This window comes from Rhinoraja longicauda, chromosome 1 (genome assembly GCF_053455715.1).
Source record: "Rhinoraja longicauda isolate Sanriku21f chromosome 1, sRhiLon1.1, whole genome shotgun sequence".
NCBI classification, from domain to species: Eukaryota; Metazoa; Chordata; class Chondrichthyes; order Rajiformes; family Arhynchobatidae; genus Rhinoraja; species Rhinoraja longicauda.
The window spans coordinates 95,763,368-95,774,138 of NC_135953.1; the positions used below are offsets into that span (position 1 = coordinate 95,763,368).

Sequence of the window (10,771 nt, forward strand, 5' to 3'; positions counted from 1 at the left end):
AGATGCTGGAGTCAATTATAATTGCGGAGCATTTGGATTGTTCCGCGTCAGCATGGATTTACGAAGGGGAAATCATGCTTGACTAATCTTTTGGAATTCTTTGAGGATGTAACCAGGAAAATTGACACGGGAGAGCCGGTGGATGTGGTGTACCTTGACTTTCAGAAAGTCTTTGACAAGGTTCCACATAGGAGATTAGTGGGCAAAATTAGAGCACATGGTATTGGAGGTAGGGTACTGACATGGATAGAAAATTGGTTGACAGACAGAAAGCAAAGAGTGGGGATAAATGGGTCCCTTTCAGAATGGCAGGCAGTAACTAGTGGGGTACCGCAAGGCTCGGTGCTGGGACCGCAGCTATTTACAATATACATTAATGACTTGGATGAAGGGATTAAAAGTACCATTAGCAAATTTGCAGATGATACAAAGCTGGGTGGTAGTGTGATCTGTGAGGAAGATGCTATGAGGTTGCAGGGTGACTTGGACAGGTTGTGTGAGTGGGCGGATGCATAGCAGATGCAGTTTAATGTGGATAAGTGTGAGGTTATCCACTTTGGTGGTAAGAATAGGAAGGCAGAGTATTATCTGAATGGTGTCAAGTTAGGAACAGGGGACGTACAACGAGATCTGGGTGTCTTAGTGCATCAGTCACTGAAAGGAAGCATGCAGGTACAGCAGGCAGTGAAGAAAGCCAATGGAATGTTGGCCTTCATAACAAGAGGAGTTGAGTATAGGAGCAAAGAGGTCCTTCTGCAGCTGTACAGGGCCCTAGTGAGACCGCACCTGGAGTACTGTGTGCAGTTTTGGTCTCCAAATTTGAGGAAGGATATTCTTGCTATTGAGGGCGTGCAGCGTAGGTTGACTAGGTTAATTCCCGGAATGGCGGGACTATCATATGTTGAAAGACTGGAGCAACTAGGCTTGTATACACTGGAATTTAGAAGGGTGAGAGGAGATCTTATCGAAACGTATAAGATTATTAAGGGGTTGGACACGTTAGAGGCAGGAAACATGTTCCCAATGTTGGGGAAGTCCAGAACAAGGGACCACAGTTTAAGAATAAGGGGTAGGCCATTTGGAACTGAGATGAGGAAAAACTTTTTCAGTCAGAGAGTTGTGAATCTGTGGAATTCTCTGCCTCAGAAGGCAGTGGAGGCCAATTATCTGAATGCATTCAAGAGAGAGCTGGATAGAGCTCTGAAGGATAGCGGAGTCAGGGGGTATGGGGAGAAGGCAGGAACGGGGTACTGATTGAGAATGATCAGCCATGATCACATTGAATGGTCGTGCTGGCTCCAAGGGCCAAATGGCCTCCTCCTGCGTCTATTGTCTATAGATGGTGTCAATAGTGGGGAGTCTAGTCTTTTTGATGGACTGGGCTACCAGCACAACCCTCTGCAGTTTCTTGTGGTCTTGGGCAGAGCTGTTCCCAAACCAAGAATGTGGTGCAATCTGACAGCATGCTATCTATGGTGCATCTATAGAAATTTGTAACAGTCATTCAAGACATGCCATATTTCCTCAGTATCCTGAGGAAGTAGATGCATTGGTGTGCCTTCTTGGAGTCATACGGCACAGAAACAGACCCTTCGGCACAACTTGCTCATGATGACCAAGATGCATCATCTACACAAGTCTCACCTGCCCATGTTTGGCCCATATCCCTGTACACTTTCCTATGCATATAGCATGGAAACGGGCCCTTCGGCCCAGCAAGTCCATGCCAACCAACAATCACCTGTTCACACTAGTTCAATGTTAACCCACTTTCTCATTCACTTCCTAGCCACATGCAGGCAATTTATAGAGGCCGGTTAACTACAAACCCACAAGTTTTGGGATGTGGGTGGAAACCGGAGCATCAAGAAAGCCCATGTTGTCACAGGGAGAACATGGTTTTTTTCACAAACTTCACTCAGACAGCTGCCAAGGTCAGGAACAAACCCAGGTTGCTGGCATTGTGAGATGGCACAGCAGCTCTACTAGCTGTGTCACTGGGCCACCTCGAGCATTAGAGCTCAATTTTGCCACATAAGCATGATCGTATAAGGAGAATAGTAGGGGACTGGGAATGCATCTTTGCCATGCACCATGGGTGCTGTCTGTACGGACTTTGTACGTTCTACCCGTGACCTGTGTGGGTTTTCTCCGAGATCTTCAGTTTCCTCCCACACTCCAAAGCCGTACAGGTTTGTAGGTTAATTGGCTTGGTATAAGTGTAAATTGCCCATAGTGTGTGTAGGATAGTGTTAATGTGCGGGGATTGCTGGTCAGTGCGGACTCGGTGGGCCGAAGGGCCTGTTTTGCGCTGTACCTCTTAAACATGGGATTATGGTGTTAAAGTTGGAGATATGGTCGATAAGTAGTGTCCATTGTAGGTGCCAATGTTGGCTAGGCGTTCCAGAGATGGTGTCTTCTGCGGAACAGTTATGATAATATGCACACTGCAGTGGGTCAAGGCTGTCTGGGAGGCAAAGATTAATGTGCACTATCACCAATCCCTTGAAGCACTTCATGATGGTGGATGTCAGAGCCACTGGACGGTAGTCATTAAGGCACGCTACCTTACTTTTCTTTGGCACTGGGATGACCGTGATTGATGGATTGATACTTTATTGTCACATGTACCATGTAAGAGTGCCATGTCATATGTTGGAGCAATCTCTTGAACCAGGTGGGAACCTTGGAATGGAGTAGTGAGAAGTTAAAGATGACTGAGAATATCTCTGCCACAGGTACTGAGGAGGTCCTAGTGTGAAGCAACCAGTGTTTTGCACATCCGCAATATTATTCCCCAGTTCCTATTCTCAATGCTGTGAAGCATACATGCCAAATGTTTTTATCGCTATCCTATCCATCTGTGTAGCCACTTAAACACATACATATGAAGGACATGTTGAAAGTATAGGTGGTCTGCAATTGTGAGGCATGATCTTCCCTGCACAAAATCATGCTGAGTCCTCAAAGTCATTCCCTACCTTTTGTAAATGAACATAAATCCTGATACTTTGGAATCTTCACCAACAATTTCCCTACGATTCGTGCAAGCTTCACTGGCCTAGATCTTCCATGCTTATTCCTTCTGCCCTTTTTGAACATGGGGAGAACATTGGCTGTCCCAGGCCTCTCAGCATCTCTAACTACAGACTTCCAATCAGAAAACATCTTTCCACCACAATTCTCTGCCTCCCATCACCAAGCAAGGGGATCCAAGAAGAGATAGCTGACTGGATAGCAAATTGCCTTCATAGAAGGGAGCAGAGGGTGATGGTGGAAGGTTGCTTTTCGGACTGGAGGCCTATGACTGGAGGTGGTTCTGGAGGACTGGAGGCCTGTGACTGGAGGTGCACCTCAGGGTTTAGAGCCGGGCCCATTGCTGTTTGTTATCTATAATAATGATACAGGGCATGATTAGCAAGTTTGCAAACAACACAAAAATGGGTGGTTTTGCAGATAGTGAAGATGGTTGTCAAAAATTGCAGCTGAATCTTGATCGGTTGGGCAGGTGGGCGGAGGAATGGTTGATGGAATTTAATACAGAGAAATGTGAGGTGCTGCATTTTGGAAAGTCTAGCATGGGCAGGGCCTACACAGTGAATGGTAGGGCTCTGGGGAGTGTTGTAGAGCAAAGGGTTCTAGGGGGGCAGGTACATGGTTCCTTGAAAGTGGCATCATCGGTGATGTGGTCAAAAAAGCTTTTGGTACATTGGCCTTCATCAGTCCGAGTTTTGAGTATAGAAGTTGGGAGGTCATGTTGCAGTTATATAAGATGTTGGTGAGGCACAACAGAATATGTAAACATAGTACACTGTAAGTACACATAGTGCACAGGCAGGTACTATCGCAACGTTTAAGTAACATTTAAACAGTTATATGGATAGGGCAGGTTTAGAGGGACAAATGCAGGCAGGTGGGACTAGTGCAGATGGAACGTGTTGGTCAGTGTGGGCAAGTTGGGCTGAAGGGCCTGTTTCCACACTAAGACTAGATGAATACAGGCCCAAATCCATCAAATTCTCCTCGTATGTTAAGCCAATCATCAATAGACAATAAACAATAGAAAATAGGTGCAGGAGAAGGCCATTCGGCCCTTCGAGCCAGCACCGCCATTCAATGTGATCATGGCTGATCATTCTCAATCAGTACCCCGTTCCTGCCTTCTCCCCATACCCCCTGACTCCGCTATCCTTAAGCATCCTCGGGATCATGCTCATAAAACTTCTCTGGGCCCTATCCATGCCAGCACATTCTTCCTCAGATATGAGGCGCAAAACTCCTCACAACATTCCAAATGTGGCCTCACCGTTGCCTTTTAAAGCCTCAGTATTACGTCCTTGCTTTTATATTCTAGTCCCCTCAAAATACATTGCAATTGCCTTTCTTAACACTCTACCGCTGCGCCACTGTGCTGCCCAACATTGTCTGTTTCATTTGTCTATCCTGCTTATTACTTCGTCAAAAGATTCCAACAGATTTGTCAGGCAAGATGTCCCCTTCACAAAATCATGCTGACCTCAGCCTATTTTATCATTCTTAATAATGGACCCTGACATTTTACCAACCACTGAAGTCAGGCTAACTGGCCTATAATTTCCATTCTTTTGCCATGATTCACTCTAAAACAGTAGAGTTACATTCACGTTTTTTTCAGTCATCTGGAAACATTCCTGACTCTAGTAATTCTTGAAAGATCACTCTAATGCCTTGACAATCTTGACAGCTGGATCTTTCGGAACCCCAGAGTGTAGTCCATCTGTTCCAGGTGACTAATCCACCTTCAGACCTTTCAGCTTCCCAACACCTTCTTCTCAGTGATAGTGACTGCATTCACTTCTGTCCCCTGATTCTTGAATTTCTAGCATAGTGTTGGTTCCACTGTCAAGACTGATGCAAAAAAACTATGCAGTTCATTTGCCATTTCTTTGTTCCCCATTACTACTTCTCCAGCTGTCCACTGTCCACTCTTGCCTCTCTTTTATCATTTATCTTTCTGGAAGAAAAAAAAATTGGTATCCTCTTTAAATATCATTGGCTAGCTTAATTCATTTTGCATTTTTCTCCCTTTATTGCTTTTTTAGTTGCCTTCTGTCGGTTTCTAAAATCTTCCTAATCCTCTGGCTTCCCATTAACCTTTGCCATGTTATATGACTTCTCTTTTGTGTTTCTGCTACCTTTGACTTTCTGTGTCAGCCACAGTGGTGTCCATTCTGCCCAAAATATTTCCACCATTTGGGTTGCTTCTGATCCAATGCATACATATGGTATCTTAATAATCTATCTATATACTACTAAAACTCAGATCTTGTAGCGTTGTATATATATTCCACTGATGTCGGCTGAATACGGCAATTCCGGCAAAACGGTGAACCGTAGCGCCACGATTTTTGAACTGCCTTAATCAGCATGCGGTTCGCTGCTGGAAAATGATATTTTTATTTAATTCGGACGCATATTTTTTAAGTTACAGAGGTCTAAAAGTGCTGCCCCCCCTCATTTATCGAAGTTTTGACAGAAGGGGGGCGCTGCGGTCCGGCAGTGCTCAGTACGCATGCGCGAAATCTCATCACTCTGTACTCAGCACGCATGCGCGGCATCTCCTCACTCGCACCAAAACAATGGACGCCGTTAGCGGCGCCAGCCCGCGATCACCGGCTCACCTCTCCTCTCTCCCCTTGCTTCTCTCCTCTCTCCCACACCCGGAAAAACATCTCCCCGCTATCCCCCCCCCCCCCGGACCTTTGAATGATGAGATCTCCCGAAGCCCACCCCCCACCGGGCTTTTCACAGATCCGATCACCCGCAACCCCCCCCCCCCCGGGCCTTTAACTGATGCTAAGAGTGTGTCTGGGGGAGAGAGAATGGGGGGTGTGGGGACGGGCCCAACGGGCCCGCATAGAACGGGCACACTTGTTCTAGTATATACTACTAAAACTCAGATCTTGTGTTATATATATATATATGCGCGTAACAGCGGTTTCTCTGATTTCGTCAAAACGGTGAACCGTAGCGCCACGTTTTTGCACCGCCTTAATCACCACGCGGTTATCTGCTGCAGAATTGTTTTTTATTTTATTCGGTCGCATGTTTTTTTAAGTTACAGAGGTTTTAAAGCGCTCCCCCCCCCCCCCCTAAATTATAGGGGGCGCTGCGGTGCAGATTTAGTTTTCAGCTTGTGGCTTGTGACGGCTACATTTGTTTCGAAAAGTTTCCAGAAAAGGATTTAGTTTTCAGCTTGTGACGGCTACATTGTTTCGAAATGCAAGTCAAGTCAAGTCAAGTCAAGTCAATTATATTTGTATATTGTATAGCACATTTAAAAACAACCCATGTTGACCAAAGTGCTGCACATCTGATTAGGAAAAAAAAAAAAAAGAAGGTTATAGTGGTCACTTGACATACACAGATCAGGAGGACGGGCCCAACGGGCACACTTGGAGAGTAAGAGTGGGGCTGGGGGAGGAGAGAATGGGGGGTGTGGGGACGGGCCCAACGGGCCCGCTTTGAACGGGCACACTTGTTCTAGTAATAATAATACTAAAACTCACATTTGTATGTATGTTTGTAACAGTGATTTCGGCTGATTTCTGCAAAACGGTGAACCGTTGCGCCACAGTTTTTGCACCCCTTAATCACACCGCTGGACGCTTGCCGAAAATGATATTTTTATTTAATTCGGTCGTATTTTTTAAGTTACAGAGGTTTAAAAGTTTTTTTAAAAAATTCTCTCAGTTATTTCGGCTGAAGCGGTCGGTCGTATATTTTTTAAGTTACAGAGGTTTTAGTAAAAAAAAATTAAAAATCCAGCCGTTTTTTCCATGGCCTTCAGCGTGTGACGTCACAATGCCCACGTGACAAGAGCTCGCGCAACCAACCCCCCTCCTACTGATTTATTGAAGGCTTTCAGCGTGGCGCTGCTGTGCGTCTGTGCTCCTCTCTCCCCTTGCTTCTCTCCTCTCTCCCACACCCGGGAGACCCTCTCCCCGCTATCCCCCCCCCCCCCCGGACCTTTCACTGATGCGCTCCCCCTCCCCCCCCCCCGGACCTTTCACTAATGCGCTCCCCCCCCCCCCCCCCCGGACCTTTCAGTGATGCGCTCCCCCTCCCCCCCCCCGGACCTTTCAGTGATGCGCTCCCCCTCCCCCCCCCCCCCGGACCTTTCAGTGATGCGCTCCCCCTCTCCCCCCCCCCCCGGACCTTTCAGTGATGCGCTCCCCCCCCGGACCTTTCAGTGATGCGCTCCCCCCCCCCCCCCCCCCCGGACCTTTCAGTGATGCGCTCCCCCTCCCCCCCCCCCCCGGACCTTTCAGTGATGCGCTCCCCCTCTCCCCCCCCCCCCGGACCTTTCAGTGATGCGCTCCCCCCCCGGACCTTTCAGTGATGCGCTCCCCCCCCCCCCCCCCCCGGACCTTTCAGTGATGCGCTCCCCCGCCCCCCCCCCCCGGACCTTTCAGTGATGCGCTCCCCCGCCCCCCCCCCCCGGACCTTTCAGTGATGCGCTCCCCCTCCCCCCTCCCCCCCCCGGACCTTTCAGTGATGCGCTCCCCCGCCCCCCCCCCCCCCCGGACCTTTCAGTGATGCGCTCCCCCGCCCCCCCGGACCTTTCACTAATGCGCTCCCCGCCCCCCCCCCCCCCCCCGGACCTGTTGGTGCTGGGGGCAAGAGAGAGTAGGGGAAAGGGGTGGGGGAGAGTAAGAGTGTGTCTGGGGGGGTCTGAGAATGGGGGCAGGGGAGGGGGACAACAGGGGTCGTCCGGAGGGGGCTTGGTGGTGGGGGAAAGAGGGGTACTGGGAAAAGGGGAGATCGTGGGGAAAGGGTGTGTGTGGGGAGAGTAAGATTGGGGTTGGGGGAGGAGAGAATGGGGGGTGTGGGAATGGGCCCAACTTCGCTAGTATACTTTACAATTCTGTGATTTCATGTTTGTGGTTCACATTGACATTGCAAAATCTAGGACAGTGTGCCATCTTATGGCTAATCCATAGCATAACAAACTTGATCTGTAGGAAGGAACTGCAGATGCTGGTTTAAACCAAAGATAGACACAAAAAGCTGGAGTAACTCAGCGGGTCAGGCAGCATCTCTGGAGAGAAGGAATGGGTGACTTTTCAGGTCGTGACCCTTCTCAGTCTGAAGAAGGGTTCTGACCCGAAACGTCACCCATTCCTTTTCTCCAGAGATGCTGTCTGACCCGCTGAGTTACTCCAACTTTTTGTGTCTATAGCAAACTTGATCGTTGGAGGAATTTAACGCAAAACAATTTCTTCTAACATATCAAACTGCAAAATGCTTTTTCTTACAGCGTGTCTGCCTTCTGCTATTATTTTTATTTTATTAGCAAACTAATGAAATTAACTTGGTCCTCACTGCCCTCTCTCAGCCAATATATCTGCTCTTTGTTTCCTGTCTGCCAACCAGTTCTCTATCCATGTCACAACCCTACCCCCAATACCATGTGCTCTAATTTTGCACACTTACATACAATAGTGTAAGACAGTTACACTGATATACAAGTGTCCCCACATTTATGGCACCATCTTGTACCCCTCAAGTTCCGGGTTGTTAAAAGTCTTAACTTGTCCATAAAGGCCCCTTGGTGGCGGCACTGAGTTGGAGTTGCTGTGGTTGGAGTTGCCACCTTAAGTTACAAAGTATTCCATTATCTACAATTTTTTTTTTAACACATTCCATTTGTGATCCCCCTTAGTTCTTGGTGGTTCTTTGCTTTGTGGGTCCCCCACCTGGATCATCTTTTGTTCTCGGCCGCGCTTCCATCCTCCTGCACCCTCGTGGCCCGTCGTCGACTGTGAACGTGGCGACCACTGACCTGACATCCTTGTTGACCTGACTCTGATCTCCTCACCGGCCCAACCTCGACCCAACTAAAAAAAAGTTAACATAAAACCAGTGTATATTATAACTCTTAGCTTGGCATTTCTGAGACTCGAAGTCAAGGTTAACTGATCCATGTTCTCCAGGGATGCTGCCTGACTCCTCCGATTTAGTTTATACAGAGATACAGTACGGAAACGGCCCTTCAGCCCACTGAGTCCACATCAACAAGCAATCCCCACACACTTTCTACTAGGGACAATTTATACCAAGCCTTCAAACCTTTGATGTATGGGAGGAAACCGGAGAAAATCGACAAAGGAGAGCATACAACGTTTGTACAGACAGCAGCGGCTGCACTGCAACATTGACGCTGCTGCAGCATTTATTTCATACATGAGTTCTATTCTTTGTTTTTAAATCAGGGGAGAGCGCGAACGCAGTCCCCCACTACCACAAATTTTGCAGTCGAGTATCCCGCATTTGGGGACATCGCAGGCGTCAGCACACCCGAAGTGCAATGGGTTAGCCTCGTCCTGGGAAAACCTCCTGAGTGATCAAGGTATCTCCCCTACCAGGTAAGTATGCTAGAATCTCGCAGCTCGCTCCCTCCCGACCTTTTCCCTCACTCTTTACGGACAGCACGAAGCAAAATTTTAAAATATCATATTGCATTGGATTACCGAGAACAGACAAAAGACACACGGCATCCACGTTTCGCCTTTCATTGATCGTTTTAACGCTGATCTTTTTCACGTTTTCCTGCTTTCTTTGCTGCTCGTTTCATTTGCATTTCTTCCTTAAAAGGAAGCAGCGTTTGCCGAATGGCTGCCGACTTGCAGTTACTGAACGTCGCCTCCAGGTGTCAGTGCGCGCCGCCGCCCGCGTTTCATTCACTGATGTGGCTGCGAATCCAATCCATGCCAGTGCCTCTGCACCCACCATGGAGTCAGGACACACACAACCATAAAGCCACCAATCACACAAGGTTACAGACTGTGCAAGAGGTCTCCTCCGTTGGGTTGTAAGCTGCCCAATGCTGTTCCTCTGAGATGTCAAAAGTCAAGAGTGTTTTATTGTCATTTGTTCCAGATAAAACAATGAACGGAATAAGCAGAGACCTGTAGGATGGAACTGTAGACGCTGGTCAATCAATAGTCAATAGTCAATTTATTTGTCACATACACATAAATGTGCAGTGAAATGTAAAATTACCCGCAGTTCAACAATAAGACCAATAAAAATAAGCAATAAAAATATGCAATAACACATATTTTAACATATATTAAACCGAAGATAGAAGAATGATCAGCCATGATCACATTGCATGGCTGGCTCGAAGGGTCGAATGGCCTACTCCTACACCTATTGTCTATTGTCTATAGACACAAAATGCTGTTATGCTGCCTGTTCTGCTGAGAATATGTAAACATAGTATACCGTGAACAATATAATAAATGAGAAAAAAAAGTTCAGTGTGTGTATATACACACACGCATGCGTACACATACAGAACAAACACAATAATAGTGCAATAATAACAATAATAGTCTATGTAGCTCAGAACTTATTTGAGATTGTAGTGTTTAAAAGCCTAACAGCTGTAGGAAGGAATCTGTCCTGAACCTGGACATTACAGATACAGTTAGGTTACAGATGTGCTCATTCTTTAGAGAACGGGGGTTCCCGTCTTGTATCATAGATGAGGCCCTCGCACCTGCTTGTTCCTCCAGTTTGCGTGGAGCCTCACTCTGGCAGTGGAGGATGCCCAGGACGGAAAGATCAGTATGGGAATGGGGCGGGGAGTTAAAGTGGTCAGCAACCGAGAGATCTGGTGGGCCTTGGTGGACTGAGCAAAGTGGTCACTATGTCTACGCTTGTTCTTTCCGATATACAGGAGCCCATAGCGGGAACACTGGATGCAGTAGATGAGGTTAGAGGA

The 10,771-nt window shown here is 47.5% G+C and overlaps 1 non-coding gene across 1 annotated transcript; it reads right to left on the reverse strand.

The window, feature by feature from the left end:
* Positions 1–9,251: 9,251 nt before the first annotated feature.
* Positions 9,252–9,415, reverse strand: LOC144601251 (U1 spliceosomal RNA). Its single transcript, XR_013548275.1, has one exon. It is a non-coding gene; the product is annotated as a U1 spliceosomal RNA (small nuclear RNA).
* Between the last annotated feature and the right edge of the window lie 1,356 nt (positions 9,416–10,771).